The sequence below is a fragment of the Aquarana catesbeiana genome, linkage group LG01 (assembly GCF_042186555.1).
Source record: "Aquarana catesbeiana isolate 2022-GZ linkage group LG01, ASM4218655v1, whole genome shotgun sequence".
Taxonomy (NCBI): domain Eukaryota; kingdom Metazoa; phylum Chordata; class Amphibia; order Anura; family Ranidae; genus Aquarana; species Aquarana catesbeiana.
Window position 1 is genome coordinate 61,576,278 of NC_133324.1, and position 17,439 is coordinate 61,593,716.

General features: G+C 44.1%; 1 protein-coding gene across 2 annotated transcripts in view; it reads right to left on the reverse strand.

The window, feature by feature from the left end:
• Positions 1-17,439, reverse strand: part of CTIF (cap binding complex dependent translation initiation factor) — a 354,845-nt gene that overhangs the window by 291,429 nt on the left and 45,977 nt on the right. The gene's annotated exons all lie outside the window — the stretch shown is intronic.

The window sequence follows — 17,439 nt, forward strand, 5'->3', positions numbered from 1 at the left end:
GGCGAAGCGCCGCTGCAGCAGCGCTTTGCGGTGGTTTTAACCCTTTCTCGGCCACTAGCAGGGGGCTAAAACCATCGCCGCTAGCAGCTGAATACCGCCGCTAAAACGTCGGTAAAGAGACGCTAAAAATAGCGCCGTTTTACCGCCCCAGCGTGAAAGGGGCCTTATACTTACCTGAGCCCAATCTTAATCCAACAATGTGCACAAGCGCAGTGGCTCTCCCGGGTCCCCCTCTTCTCACTGGCTGAGAAGGCAGCAGGGCCATTGGCTCCCACTACTGTCAATCGCAGCCAGTGAGCCAATAAGGAAAGAGCGGGGGGTAGGGCCAAACCGCGCTCCGTGTGCGAATGGACACACAGAGCAGCGGCTCATATAGCAAGTTACTTGTTGTGGGGGCACTTGGAAGGAGGGAGGGGCTAGGAGCACTGGGTGGGGGACCTGAGAAGAGGAGGATCCGAACAGAACATTCCATAGTGCTACTCACCAACCAGTCTGCCAACTGACCGAAATAAACCTGTCCAACAGTCTGCGTTAAAAACAGGGGTTTAGTTAGCACGCATTTGCAAACGCATGCATAAGCTGCAAGGCCTCTTCACGGCACCCTGTGTATTGCTTGCAGTCCTAACGCTACTGAATTTATAAGCGTCTCCACAATGGAAGCACATGCATTAAATGGATGGATGAGGGGCAGGTGGGCCTGGAGGCAGCCCAATCCCCCTTAACCACTTGCCTACCGGGCCAATTCTGACATTTCTCTCCTATGTTAAAATCATCATTTTTTTGCTAGAAAATTACATAGAACCCCCAAACATTATATATGTTTTTTTTAGCAAAGACCCTAGAGAATACAATGGCGGTCATTGCAACTTTTTATCTCGCACGGTATTTGCGCAGCAATTTTTCAAATGCGTTTTTTTTTTTTTTAAAAAACAGTTTTGTGCTTTAAAAAAAATAAAAATAAAAAAAACAGTAAAGTTAGCTCAATGTTTTTGCATAATGTGAAAGATGAAGTGACGCTGAGAAAATAGATACCCAACATGTCACCTTTCAAAATTGCACACGCTCGTGGAATGGCGCCATACTTCGCTACTTAAAAATCCCCTTAGGCGACGCTTTATACATTTTTTACTGGTTACATGTTTTGAGTTACAGAGGAGGTCCAGGACCAAAATTATTGCTCTCGCTCTAACATTCGCGCCGATACCTCACATGTGTTGTTTGAACGCCGTTTTTATATGTGGGCGGGACTTACGTATGCGTTCGCTTCTGCGTGCGAGCACACGGGGACAGGGGCACTTTAAAAAATTTTTTTTTATTGTTAATTTTACTTTATTTTAGCTTGACACTTTTTCCCACAAAAATTTTTTCGATCACTTGCATTTCTATTACAAGGAATGTAAACATCCCTTGTAATAGGAATAAGCATGACAAGTGCCCTTTACAGTGAGATATGGGGGTCAATAAGACCCCACATCTCACCTCTAGGCTGGGAAGCCTGAAATAAAAATAAATAAAATGATCACCGCTTCCCAGCCGAAGCGGTGCCGTTTTTTTGAATACAGAGGCCGGGCGTGACGTCACAACATCGCGCCCAGCCTCCGAACGATCTCTAGAGACTCTCTATTCTGAACATCCGGGGCTGGCGGATCCTGTGACCGACTCACCGATCGTAGCGGTGAGTCGGTAGAAGCACCAGAGGGCGGCGGGAGGAGGGGAGGGGCGTCCCCTCTCACCTCCCGTAAGAACGATCAAGCAGCAGAACAGCCACGATGATCGTTCTTATGGTGTACAGATTCGCCGGCTCTAAAAGACGATATCTGAATGATGCCTGTAGCTACAGGCATCACTCAAATATCCCCGTTCAAAGCTGAGGACGTCATTTGGCGTACGGTGGGCGATAAGCTAAAGGAACAGGAGCACACTGGACACAAAGCAAGAGCACAATGGCAGCAAAGGTGTAGAGTGTGTCAGCGGACCATATTTTACACCAGTAACAAATGGCCCCTGCCCCCACCTATAACTAGCGTTAGGACTGCAAGCATACACAGGGTGCCATGAAGAGGCCTTGCAGCTTATGCGTGCGTTTGCAAATGCATGCTAACTAAACCCCTGTTTTTAATGCAAACCGTTGGGACAGGTTTATTTGGTCAGTTGGCAGACTGGTTGGTGAGTTGAGCGGTGGAATGTTCTGTTTTTGTCTTTCATGTGTTTGCCCTTCTATGTGCTCCTTGCTGTGAAGGCCAGTTATAGGTGGGGGGGAGGGGCCATTTGTTTGTTTTAAGAGGAAGATCCCAGCTGTATAACAAGTTTGCCTTTAACCGCTTCAGCCCCGGAGGATTTTACCCCCTTCCTGACCAGAGGAATTTTTGCGATTCGGCACTGCGTTGCTTTAACTGACAAATGCACTCGTGCGACTTTTTAAAAAGGAGCGACAATTTTGAAAAACAATATTATATATATATATATTTTTTTTTTTTTTTTTACTTTTTGCTAAAATAAATATCCCCCCCCCCCCAAAAAAAATTTTTTTAAATGATCTATCTCTCTCTATATCTATCTATCTATCTATCTATCTATCTATCTATCTATCTATCTCTATATATATATATACACACACACACTATTTTTTTCATCAGTTTAGGCCGATATGTATTCTTCTACATATTGTTGGTAAAAAAAAAAAAAAAATCGTAATAAGTGAATATTGATTGGTTTGCGCAGAAGTTATCGCATCTACAAAACAGGGGATCGTTTTATGGCATTTTTATTATTATTATTTTTTTTTAGTAATGGCGGCAATCTGCGATTTTTATCGTGACTGCGACATTATGGCAGACACATCGGACACTTTTGACACTATTTTGGGACCATTGTCATTTATACAGTGATCAGTGCTATAAAAATGCATTGATTAGCTTGTAAATGACACTGGCAGGGAAGGGGTTAAACACTAGGGGGGCGATGAAGGGGTTAAGTGTGTCCTAGGGAGTGATTCTAACTGTGGGAGGGAGGGGCTACTACTCACATGACAGCGATCACTGCTCCCGATGACAGGGAGCGGTGATCTCTGTCATGTCACAAAGGCAGAACAGGGAAATGCCTTGTTTACATAGGCATCTCCCCATTCGGCGGCTCCGTGACATAATCGCCGGACATAGAGTCTGCGGGTATTGTCACGATGCATGTGGCGCGTGCCCGCTAGCCCCGCCAATTAAAGGGGACATACAAGTACGCCCATTTGCCCACCGCTGCCATTGTGTCGATGTATATCGGCGTGCAGCAGTCGGCAAGTGGTTAATATCACTTGAAGTTCCGCTTAAGAGAAATAAAGGTATTTTTTCTTCTTATTTCAGTTTCACACTTGCCTAGGTGGATGCAGCATCAGTCCCGTTGCTACATCTGTCCCCCCGCGCCTCTATACTGACTACCGAGCGATCAAAACATCGCTGATGGCTCGGTTCCCTCAGCTCCCAGAGCAGAGAGCTGTAGACTGTCAATCAGCATCTCTCCGCTCTGTTCCCTCCTTGCTCATTGGAGCGCTGAGATGTGAAATGGGGCGGAGCTGCCGTCTCAGGCTCTCAGTGGCTTGCTGAGAGGCTGAGCCGGGTGTCAGTCCAGGCACCTGGCGGATCCCGACTCCCATTGTCGGGATGACACAGGGCCTGGACTGATTTCTGTGACCTCAGCATAGAGCGGGCTGACAGGAGCGCAAAACGAACTGCACTCCTGTGATCCATAGGAGAAGCCCAACCAAACGAGCTCAGGCTGGACTTCTCCTTTAAATACACGCAAAGTTCATTTCTTTGCTTTGAAACTATTGAGCAATGTATTTGATGAAAGTTTTTGTTCCCCAACTGCATCTCTAGGCAAAGCTTCTTTTTTTTTTTTGGGGACAGAAAGGGGAACAGTTTACCATTTGTTTCACCATTAGGAAGATTCATCCCTCTATTTGTACTGTCACTGAAAAAAGAAAATTAAATAAAACAATTTTAGAGTTGTCATCAGAACAAGACTTAGGCTGGCCATACATTATACAATTTTCTTCTATAGATTTCCTTTAGATTTACCAAAACCATATAATATGAGGTCAAACCTAAACACTTTCAATTTGTGTATAATCAGGCAGGGCCCTTGTACTACACAGTTGAAGATAAATCTAAAAGGAAATTGAATAAGAAAATTGTATGGTGTATGGCCAGCTTTGGGGGGGGGGGGGGGGTCTTCCAATGAGGGACACTAGTTCCGGGGACAACTATGTAAAGGGGAACTCCCTTCACTTTGGGGTATTTGCTTTCACTTCCTGTTGCGTCTCTGGGACAGGAAGTGAAGGAAAATGACCTCAAATGGGACATTTTGACTATACATACACTTTAACCCTTGCCGCAACAGACCGTACTGTTAAAATAATAATAATAATAATAAAAAATTTAAAAAAAAAGCAGCCCACAATTACTAATCTTTGTGCAGCCCAACTGCAATACAGTAATATAGGAAGCTTACAGTGGTTCTTAAAGTGGAGTTCCACCCACTTTTACAACTCTTCAGCATCCCTCACTAAACTGTGCACTGTAAACAAATTGGATATATATATTTTTTTTTTTTCTCAGCACCTACTGTATATCTGCTGTGTTCATTTTTCACTTCCTCCTCCCTGGCCGCGGCCCATCGCATCATTTTCTGTTTGCAATGCCTTCTGGGAAGGGGCGGCAACTTCCTCTGAAACTGCCGTTGCTATGGAAACCTGACCTGAAACTTATTACACTGCTTGTGCTGCACTGAGCATGTGCGAGATCTGCAAGGATGAGATCCAGGAAGAAATACAGTCTGGCTTCGGATGCCCACACTTAAGATGGCCACGGCCTGCTGTAAGTTTATAAAATAACTAACTACTATTATAAACTAACAAAACAGACCTTAGGTTACAGACTAACTTTACTAGAATACATTAAGCTTGTGTATTATAGGGGTATTTTTATTTAAAAAGTATAATTTCGGCCGGAACACCACTTTAAAGTGGGGTTCCAGCCGCTATATTTTTTTATTTTAAAGTCAGCAGCTACAAACACTGTAGCTGCTGACTTTTAATAAGGACACTCACCTGTCCAGGGAGCCCACGATGTCGGCCCCCCCGAGGCCAATCCGTCCATCCGCGCCTCCATCTTAACGAAGGGAAACAGGCATTGGAGCCTTGCGGCTCCACTGCCCGTTTCCTACTGCGCATGCACGAGTCGCACGGCGCTTTGTGAACAGCCCCGTTGCTTCCTGGGACACAAACAGTTCCCAGAAGGCAACGGGGCCGCTCACCGAAGAGGAGGAAGCTCCGCGGAGTAGAAAGAGGCAGATTAGGAAGACTGCCTAGCAACAAGGGTTTCAGGTAAGTTAATAATTTTTTTTTTTTTTTACAATTTTTGATGCCATTTTTTATTTTAGGGTGGCCCTCCACTTTAAATAAAAAAAAATGTTTTTCACCCGAATGCCTTTACCTGAATTAAGATAAAAAAATGCCCCACTACCTGTTCTACCCCACCCGTCCCTAAACACGTAACCCGGCTCCTGTCACCAATCCAGTGCTGTCCCATCTGCAGCACTGTTTACCTCACTTCCTGGTCTCACGGGAGACACAGAGCAGAGGGAGCCATAGGCTTCTAATGCTGTCAGTCAAACTCCTGTCAGGAGGGATCGGGGGCCACGGCTGACCGGCGCTGTGTGCGTCTATGGACATTGGACGCACACAGAATGGCTCGGGAGCTCATGCACGTGGGCGCTTCCTTAGCACCCGGCTTGCCAATGAGGCACCTGGTAGAGGGAGGAGCAGGCAGCACCAGCAGGAGACCGCCAGAAGAGGAGGTAAGGGACCTCTCTGTGTAATATCATTACACAGAGCAGGTAAGTATAACATCTTTTTAATTTTAAAGAAAAAAAAATAAGAGAAAAATATAGCATCTAGTATCACTTGAAGTAAATTGAAGTGAAAATCCAGATGGGGCCACACAACCTTCCCAAGAACATTTGTACAATCAGTACATTGGATGAGAGATACAGGAGATACGACAGGAATGTGCTGCTCTCAGCGATACAGAAGAAATTAAAGTGTTACTAAACCCAGGACCCTGCATTCACTATATCTGGTCTCCCACAGTACACAGAACATGGAAATGCAATTATTTTAATAAATATAAACTGCTAAAAGACTTTTCTTAACAGTATATAGCAGTCTTGTGGCTTCTATTAGTGTCTGCTTTAAGCTTGTAGGAGGAGTTTTCATTCTACTCTGACTGTCCTATGAGGCTGCATGACCCCTGACCCTCTGTCTGGACAGTGCTGATTGGCCTTGTGCTAATCACATGCACCCTCCCAAAAATAAAAATATATATATATAAAAAAAATAAAGTATTTAGCTGTCAGCGGGGAACACGGCTGACAACTGATGACTCATCGGTTGTTAAGGATGCGGCAGCCGTCCACTCCTTAACAACCATACCGTTTACTAGTTATTAAGGATGCTGGCGGCTGCTGGTTCCTTAAAGCACAATTTAAGCCATTTTTTCAACTTTCCATCTATTAAATCTATTAAATATTCTGCCCTTGTTGTTTTACTTTGGACAGTAAAACATTTTTTTTCTGCCAGTAAATACCTTATACAGCCCACTTCCTGTGTGTTGTCTTGTCATTAGCCTAGGCCTTATGACATCATGCACAGCTCTCTCCCTCACACTCTCCTGAGAGTTTGCCAGGAAGGGAGGGGGATGAGTCATAAGAGGGCCAATGAGAGCTGCGGAGCTGGAGGTGTGCCTCTGTGTGTCTGTGTAAATCCAGGAAGTGAGCAGGCAGCAGCTTCAGCTGCCCACAGTTAAAATGGATGCAACCAGACTCAGCGGATGGAGATTTCTGCAGCATATTTGGTAAGTACAGAATCGCAGTTTATATAAAATAATATGCAAAGTGGTTGGAGGGAAGCTTAAGAATGGCAAAGATGTTTTTATTACAAATGATGTGAGCAGACTGCAGATCCTCTTTAAATATTGCATGCTACGACTACTAACTTATTAACCACATGCATTTTCTTTTGCCTTTTGTGAATTGACTCTCACTCCTGTTTTATGCGGTATTTACAACCTGTTTTTTGCTTTATGCGGTAAATACCACATAAAAACAATAGTGAATTGACATTTTCAGGATTGCATGCGGTATTTGGGAAAGCACCTAAATCCTGCATGCGTTCTGCTTTTGTGAATGGGGCCCAATGTGACCAATGCGAATGCACAATCTATATGTAAAGCGCTGCATAAATTGACGGCGCTATACAAGTACCTTAAATAAATAATAAATGAATGTCTTGGTTGAGGTGGGAAAAAAAAAAAAAAAAGTCCACTTTTGGAAGAAAGGAAGCGCTCTCTAGCAATACACACTAAACTGAGCATGTGCAGAGTGACTCCAAAGGCTCTGTACTATCAGAAGATGGATTGGGGACAGTGGAAGAAAGGCAGGATCAAAGAAAACAGGCTCAAACGGCCTTTTTACACAATGCAGAGGATTAAACCCTTAGGTTCCACAGAGAGTATAACAAGCATGCTTTACTGCATATACAGACTTATTTTACTGTTGTGGGTATAGTAACACATTAATGTAACACAGTAACCAACTCCAATAGCGGCCAGGAAGGCTCCAGTCCTTTTCCTAAAAAAAACACCTTCTGTATGGTAATATACGGAACAACAATATAGGATAATGTAGCAGAGCTGTGAGGATACCACGTACATAAAATACAGCACATACTATGACAAAATTGCCAGACAGCATTCCAGATAACAGCCATCGGTGCCGTCAACAGGGATCATTCCATATAATCCCAATACCCCGTCCTGCCTACCTCATAGCTCCCAACTGTCCCCGATTTCAAGAAATGTCCCTCTGTCCCTCATTTTGGTCTGATCTATATTAGCTGTATATAAAATGCACTTTTTTATCTATCAAAAAGTGTTTCCCAGCGCTAAACCTTTCGAGCCCTTGCACACTGGGGCGGGGGGCGGCGTCGGCGGTAAAACGCCGCTATTATTAGCGGCGTTTTACCGTCGGTATGCGGCCGCTAGCGGGGCGGTTTTACCCCCGCTAGCGGCCGAGAAAGGGTTAAATACCACCGCAAAGCGCCTCTGCAGAGGCGCTTTGCCGGCGGTATAGCCGCGCCGTCCCATTGATTTCAATGGGCAGGAGCGGTAAGGGAGCGGTATACACACCGCTCCTTCACCGCTCCGAAGATGCTGCTGGCAGGACTTTTTTTACCGTCCTGCCAGCGCATCGCTCCAGTGTGCAAGCCCTCGGGGCTTTCACAATGGAATGAAAGCAGCGGCACTTTTGGGGCGGTTTGCAGGCGCTATTATTAGCGCAATAGCGCCTGCAAACCGCCCCAGTGTGCAAGGGCTCTTCATCTGATTTCTAAATTGCTGCATTTGTAAATTCCAAAAGCCAATATAAAAGGAATAGTAGTGGTAAAAAAGCACTTGTGGGTTTAACCAATCATTTTTTTTTTTTTTTTTTACAATTTTCCTTTAAAGGGGGGTGGCCAGGGGGTGTGTCCTATGCCTGTATACTTTTGCTGATAGGTGTCCCTCATTCCCATCTCAAAAGGTTGCGAGGTGTGCTACCTATAGGGAAAGTTAATCTTCTACCACTTACCAGCAGATTTTCCATGAATAGTGCTGAACCAAGACTGGAGGGACCAGCCACCCGTAGGACAGGATGGTTCAGGGAAATTAGAACTTGCCCATTCATTGCTGAATGATTTGGCCACCAGCAAGGAATTTAGCAAGCAAGCACAAGAGCCTCCTCTCCAATCCGGACAGAAATGCCAGAAAATACACTGCAGTCTATAGAGAAGAGCAACTCACACAAAGGGCAACTGTGAGATCCTGGTATTGGAAGTTTTCTAGATAGGCAGCTATCCTAATATTGATGAAATACTAGAGATGCACCAAAATTTCCTCAATTTCGGCCAAAAACGGTGTTATCAGCATTCGGGTCACACCTAGGCGTTGCCGTTTTACAGGCATTCTCAAAGTGAAAGTGCCACCAATGTAAAAGCAGTAAAACGCCTGTAATCCGCCAAAAAAAAGAAGCTCATGTACTTTTTTGAGCGACGGGCGTTTTGCTTTAGGCCCCTTTCACACTGGGGTGGTAGGGGGCGTCGGCGGTAAAACAGCGCTATTTTTAGCGCTGTTTTACCACGGTATTCGGCCGCTAGCGGTGCGGTTTTAACCCCCCGCTGGCGGCCGAAAAAGGGTTAAAGCCCCTCGTATAGCGCGGCTATAGCCGCGGTATTACCGTGGTATAGCCGCGCTGTCCCATTGATTTCAATGAGAAGGAGCGGTGAATACACCGCTCCTTCACCGCTCCAAAGATGCGGCTTGCAGGAGATTTTTTCTTCTCCTGCCAGCGCACCGCTTCAGTGTGAAAGCCCTCGGGCTTTCACACTGAACAAACAGCGGAGGCTGTTTAGGGGCGGTTTGCAGGCGCTATTTTTAGTGCAATAACGCCTGCAAACTGCCCCAGTGTGAAAGGGGCCTTAGGCGACAGAACACTCAGATGTGAACAGGGGCCATTGATATGAATGGGATTGGTCTTGTTGGACGTTTTTAGAGCCGAGGCTTAGAGAAGAAAAATGCCTAGGTGTGAGAACGGAGCCTAATGGCATCGAAAACGCACCGCGATTTTTGGCCCGATTTTACCACGCTGCGCTTATGAGGTTTTTTATAGGTCATGGGACTCAAAAACTGCATCAAAAACATAACACGGGCGCGTTATTGATGCGTTCTTGTTGCGTTTTCAATGCATTTGAACAGGGAGGTGGTGTGTTTTTTTTGTGTGTTTTTTTTTTTTTTTTAACTGAACAAAAATGCAGCAAGCAGGATTTTTAACACCACAATGGAATCGCAATGGACCAGTGTGAAGACATACATAGAATTTAAAAGGAATACATTTTTCTTGACCTTTTCTTGCGCTAAAAAGGTGCCAATAATGGCCGACGATCAATTCATATTCATTTGAATTGATATTAATTAAAAACTAAAATATAATACAATTCAATATAAAAAAACTAAATATTTTTTAAAAACTGTCATTTTTCGGTATTACCAAAAATTTCCATTCGGTGCACCTCTATGAAATACAAATTAAAGTGATATTAACCACTTCAATACCGGGCACTTTCACCCCCTCTTCCTTCTCACACCAATTTTCAGCTTTCAGCTCTCTCGCACTTTGAATGACAATTGCGCGGTCATACAACGCTGTACCCATGTGAAATTTTTTATCATTTCGTTCACACAAATAGAGCTTTCTTTGGGTGCCATTTCCTCACCACTGGGTTTATTATTTTTTGTGATATAAGCGAAAAATAAAAAGAGCAAAAATTTTGGAACAAAAAATAAAAAAAAATAAATATATTTTCTATTGTTTTAAATGAAATCTAATAAAATCAAAATTTCGTCATAAATTTAGGCCAGAATGTATTCCTGCTACACATCTTTGGTAAAAAAAAAAATCCCAATAAGTGTACGATAAAAGGGTTGTGTGATCACGGACAGATGATTTTACTGGAACATATGTTTTTACTGTGGGGACACTGTTTTGGGGACACTGTTTTGGGGACACTGTTTTGGGGACAATGTTTTGGGGACACTAGGCCGGTGACTAGTGTGTTAAAAAACAGCTCATACTCACTGATCACCGGCCGGCTGCAGAGATCCGCTCCCCTTCTCACCGACAAGCTCCGTGTGAAGAGAAGGAGAGCCGATCGCCTAGCAAACGGGTCTCTATTTACATCACATGATGGCTGTGATTGGACACGGCCATCATGTGATCAGGAGGGCCAATCACAGAGCCCTCCTGCCGATCCGAGATGCGCCGTGTCCGGGTGACACAAACGGTTGGGCGATTCCACTCCTTCTTCAGGAACGTTCAATCAGAAGGAGGAAGCGCCCAGCCAGCCGTTTATGTGCAGTGGCCCGGGGGGGGGGGGGGGGGGGGGGGGTTGAGTGGTCACTTTAATTGGCAGTTGCTCTGTCATGCAACACTGTGCCCAAATCACACACAAATAGAGCTTTCTTTTGGTGGTATTTGATCATAGAAAACATGATCACATCTCGCAACTGAGTGATCAGCGATGTTTGATCACTCGGTTCTCAGCCTTAGAGCAGGCGGGGGGACAGATGCATCGACCCAATGCTGCATCCACCTAGGTAAGTATGATTGTTTAAAAAAAAAAAAAAAAAACGCTAAACTTCTCTTTTAAACGCAAATAGCGAGTCCTACAACGCCATCTTTACTTCTGCCGTTCCTGTGTGTATAGCAGCCAGAGGCACTATATATGAAGAATTGTTTTCTATAGAATGTAAGGAGATGACACAATGGAATGGAGGCAAGCATGCTGGGAATGTGGTGGCGTTCTACTGTACAGCAGCTGGGACTTCCGTCCTTCATAGTGGAGAGGCGGTGCTGTCACTGAGATGAATGGATCACATACCGGCATGCATTCCATTCCGGAACTCGCATTTATCTACCTGCACAGAGAACAGCTGAGGCTTTGTGCTCATTGTCTGTAGAAGAATCTCAGGCACAGCTGCTGTGATTGTCATATTGTTTGCTGGAACATGCAGATAAAGATGCGCTTCCTTCTAATCTGCCGCCTGCGTACTTCTACCGATCAGCACTGATGGAGGCTGCCACAAAGACTAATCGGGGCTCTCTATATATGTCAGATGGGGAACATCAATAAAAATGGAACCCATAACATTCATATTTTTAAAGTTAACACTGAACTCTAAATTCCATTCAAGTACTGTATATACTCGAGTATAAGCCGAGTTTTTCAGCACATTTTTTTGTGCTGAAAATGCCCCCCTCGGCTTTTACTCGAGTCAAGCAATTTTCTGCAGCAGAGATTGACATTTTCCGAACCGACTTTGGGGCCCCGTATCGTGGGGCCACTTGGTGCTAGTAGCACTACAACATACCCAAAGCTGGGGTTCCTAGCACCAAGTGGCCCCGAGATACAGAGCCCCAAAGTCGGTTTGGAAAATGTCATTCTCTGCTGCAGAAAAGTGCTTGACATTTTCCAAACAGACTTTGGGGCCCCGTGTTGGATATGTTGTAGTGCTAGTTCCACTGGGTTTGCACACCAAATTTCGGGTTCCTAGCACCAAGTGGCCCCGAGACCCAAAGGGTCCCGAAATGATATTGCTACAGATGGATCAACTGTGTCCATCTGTAGCAATATCATTTCGGGACCCTTTGGGTCCAGAGACCCCAAATTTTGGTTGCGGCTAGGGGGCATCTAGGAACCCTTAACTACTGAGTTTGAAGTTCGGGGGACCTATGGCTGCAAATGGGCACAGTGAGGCATGCAAATGAGCACAGTGAGGCTGCAAATGGGCACAGTTGACCCTCTTTTCCACTTACAGTAGCTGCGCATTTCTCACCCTAGGTTTATACTCGAGTCAATAAGTTTTCCCAGTTTTTTGTGGTAAAATTAGGTGCCTCGGCTTATATTTGGGTCGGCTTATACTCAAGTATATACGGTATGTACCCTTCACTAATAAATGCCTTCTATTGCTCTCAGCTGCTGCTGTGATCTGATTTCCTGTTAGAGGGTGGCTACATTCATTCCCCAAGGTCCCATTGTATGTAGCAGGGTGGGTAAAAATCAATGATTTTTAAAAATAATTAAAATATGAAAGGAAATAACTAATGCACAAACCCTCACTGATAAGAAAAGGTCAATAAGTATCTGCCAACATGGACGGGTGATCTGTCCGGGCAAGGGGGAGGGGCTGTATGTGACGGTGCGCAGCAGGCAACACACAGCTATTGAAATGAAAGCTGTGATGTTCCCGGCGCTGTAATCAAACAGGCGGCGGCTCTTCTCTCTTCTACAATATAGGAAGCCCCCCTGATAGGCGGCACCAGGGGCGGGGGCGGAGCCCCATCCAGGCCCTGCCCCTTTCGGTATTTGCAAAAATTATCTTTCGGCTTTTTGCCGAAAGGGCCATTTTCGGCCGATATGTTTCGGTGGCCAAAATTTCGGTGCATCCCTAATATATATCTATATACATCTAAATATCTCTTTCTCTATATCTCTATATCTCTATATAATTTTAAATCAATTGATTTTTGCTTATTTGTATTTTGGTTGAGTTTGCGCCACATTACCCTTTATCAAATTAATTAAAATAAAAATTAATTAAAAAATAAACAAACAATCCGATTTTTTTTTTTTTTAATTTTATCAAATTTATTTTAATAAAATGCTTTTGGAGTAAAAATCTATCTAAAGAAAGTTTTCTATTTAAGATACATTAATAATTTAGTCTACTCAGCATGAAATGGAGCTTAGTTATGTAGTGAGAGGCTGTATATTCTGCAATATTTACATTTTTGGTAAACTCATTCAATACATCCAAGCTCTGCAAGCTGAGATAACATGCCCTGCATTGATGCATTCACACAATTTCACAGTAACCGTGAGATAAAACAAAGTTCAGGAATATTCCTTTATCTCATTGTTTTGCAAATCTATGTACACTACAAACTGTATGATTTTATCGGTTCTGATATCGCTGTTTTACTAACCTGACAGCTTATTATTCTAAATAGAAAACCTTCATTTTGTTTGCAAATATTAAAGATTCTAAACTACCAGCAAGAATATGTCCTTACATTTAAAGAGCACCTGTCATTTCAGACCCATCATGGCAGCGCCTGTTAGCGGGCATCCACTCACCTGCTGCCGCCACGTCCCCCACCTTGTGGTGTCACTGCCACATCACCAGCCGTCCCATTAAAGTGAATGAGACTGTCGGTGAGTCAACAGCGGGTCAGAGGAGGAGCCACTGCGGGACAGAGATGATGACAGTTGCTCTTTAAAAATTATGGATTTAAAATCGAGTTGATTTAAAGTGGAGGGCCACCCTAAAATAAAAAATAGCATTAAAATTCTTTAAAAAAAAAAAAGTTTTAACTTACCTGAAACCCCTGTAGCTAGGCAGTCTTCCTAATCTGCCTCTTCCTATTCCGCGGCGCTTCCTCCTCTTCGGCGAGCGGCCCCGTTGCCTTATGGGAACTGTGTGTGTCCCAGGAAACAACGGGGCCATTCACAAAGCGCCGCGCGACTCGCGCATGTGCAGTAGGAAACAGGCAGTAAAGCCGCAAGGCTCCACTGCCTGTTTCCCTTAGGATGGAAGCGCCGGTGGCCGATCCAATGGACGGATCAGCCTCGGGGGGGCTGACATTGCGGGCTCGCTGGACAGGTAAGTGTCCTTATTAAGAGTCAGCAGCTACAGTGTTTGTAGCTGCTGACTTTAAAATAAAAAATAAAAAAATTGCGGCCAGAATCCCCCTTTGAATGAAGCCTTTTACTAGAGATTTAAATCAAATCCACACTGGTATGTTGGCACGTAGCCACCCTATCTTGCTCACTCCTGAGATGGACTAGGGCAGTGGTCCTCAACCTCAGTCCTCAAGTACCCCCTACTCGCCCTAGATTCACCACTGTATACTTTCTAGCACCCAGGTATGATACTATTTACTGAGTCAACTATGACCCTTGGACTGACATTTTTGACTTAGATAATCTTTAATTGAATACCATATTTTTTATTATCCCTTTCAGATATCCACTTGGGTCTGTGCCTTCCTGACACAGTACCCTCTTGGACGGGCTCCGTGATTCGGTGTCTCTTTTTTTGGGGGTGGATCAGTGTGGGCAGAGTGGGGCCAGCCACACACACCCAGGCTCCGGTTTTTGGATCCGTGGGTGGTTTTGACATATCCGCCACCGTGATTTGGGCAATGGGTGCTCCAACACTGTCATGCTTGGGTAGGCTGTTTCTCTTGTTTTGGTTTCATAGACTTCATGTTCTTTATGCAATGCTATGCCAATATTATGCGATAGAAAATGTTGTATTTATTTATATTTTTTCCAATCTTGTATTTCACCATACAGTAAGAGCTTGTCCCACGAGTCGCCCTTGACGAAGGGACGGTCAGTTTCAGTCCCGAAACGCGTAGGCCTTCGTGGAAGACATTACAAGCATCTTTATCCAATGCACATCAGTACAGCTGTGTTTCAGCTTTTTATTGTGTTCACTGTGTTATGTTTATTAACTATGCTTATGTTTTGTATACAAATATAAATTTTTCTATGGAATAAAATTGTTTTTACATTACGCTGTTGCCGTTAAAGTCCCACAACCTTATTTGGGGGTATTTTTTTTCACCTATCAAGTACCCCCAACAGGCCATGTTTGCAGGTTTTCCTTTACCTTGCACAGGTGCTTTATATCAGAGTGAATGGCTTGGTATTTTGGACAGCTATTTTATCTAAGAGAAATTCCCAAATCACGGCCTGTTGGGGGTACTTGAGTACTGGAGGTTGAGAAGCACCAGACTATGGGATGTGCAGAGCAAGTAAAAGTAGTACACATGCAACTATCGTGTACTGCTCATTCCAAATAAATGGCAGCGAGGGGGAAAAGTACAGGCGTGGGCCATTTTCACACTTTCCATTATATCCCTTGTTTTTGGCCTGTTTTCTGAAAGCGCACCAAAAAAGCAGCATGCAGGACACTGTTCTGCAGTCTGAAAGCAGCAGTGTGAACGTAGCCTAGGGATTAAAGCAGAGGTCCACTCGTTTTTCAGTTTATTAAAAGTCAGAAGCTACATAAAGTATAGCTGCTGACTTTTAATAAACACACACTCACCTGTCCCACCGTCCAGTAATGCGGCTGCCCGAAGCCTCGTTCCTCTCCCCGGTATCAGTACTGTGGGCACCCAGCTGTGACAGCTTGAAGCTTCACAGCGGGGTGCGCACTGCGCATGCGCGAGACTCGCTGTGCTGTTCTGAATGGCCGAGCAATCTTCTGGGGCCTGTGACATGTCCCAGAAGATTGCAGGAAGGGGGGAGTAGTTGCCCAGGCAGCGTTGGCAGAAGTGGGAGCTGGGTACCTGTCAAAGCTAGGTACCCCCCACCCCCCCCCCTCCCAAAAAAAAAAAAAATGACATGCTTAATGTGTCATGTCAGGGGGTTAGGACTGCCTAAAAAAAAAAAAAAAAAAACTGACTGCACCTGCCTACAAACCTGTTATATACACACTTCTACCAGGGGCTAAATTGGACATGCTTACTGCAAAAAGGTATGGTCCACTATTGTCAATGAAAACCCACCCTGAGTAATGCCACATAGCTATTGCTGGATTGGATGTAGACAGGAGGTGGCGGCAAAATCAGCAGCACTGAGATGCAACAAAGGATGAAAGAGTGATGAAAACAGGAATTTATGGAGGGAAAAAAAAAAAAAAACCATGGCAGTTGTGATGAGATGTTATGATATTCGGTGCCTTAGGTTACTACTTATGCCCCATACACACGGTCGGATTTTCCGACGGAAAATGTGTGATAGGACCTTGTTGTCGGAAATTCCGACCGTGTGTAGGCTCCATCACACATTTTCCATTGGATTTTCCGACACACAAAGTTTGAGAGCAGGATATAAAATTTTCCGACAACAAAATCCGTTGTCGGAAATTCCGATCGTGTGTACACAAATCCGACGGATAAAGTGCCACGCATGCTCAGAATAAATAAAGAGATGAAAGCTATTGGCCACTGCCCCGTTTATAGTCCCGACGTACGTGTTTTACGTCACCGCGTTTAGAACGATCGGATTTTCCGACAACTTTGTGTGACCATGTGTATGCAAGACAAGTTTGAGCCAACATCCGTCGGAAAAAATCCTAGGATTTTGTTGTCGGAATGTCCGAACAAAGTCCGACCGTGTGTACAGGGCATTAGAGTTCTACATCTACTTTATAGTGCGTTTTAGAGAGCAGAATTAGAAAAAAAAAAAAATTAATGTTGATCTGCCAGAAATACACTCAGCTATAAATTCCTGACAACGCAATGCAATTGTGCTGGTTGAGTGGTGTCAGCCCTGCCCAGTTAATTTTGCTAAACTAATCTAACTTTTCTAATCTCTACAAAAATAAATACTAAATATTCTGTAGTCCATGAAAAGGAGGGCTACTTAGACACCTTGAGATAACACAGAATGTGTGCACAGGGCAGTTTTTGGCAGGATCTACAGATTTTTTTTTTTTTGCATTTTCTTGCATTCACTATATCTGCTCTCCCACAGAACATGGAAATGTAATTATTTTAGTAAATATAAACTGCTAAATATCTTTACTCCTTAGAAGTATATACAGTGCCTTGCAAAAGTATTCACCCCCCTTGGCTTTTTACCGATTTTGTTACATTACAGGCTTTAGTTCAATGTTTTGTTTTTTAATCTGAATTATATGTGATGGATCAGAACACAATAGTCTAAGTTGCTGAAGTAAAATTAGAAAAATATATACATAAAACTATTTTTCAGAAATAAAAAACTGA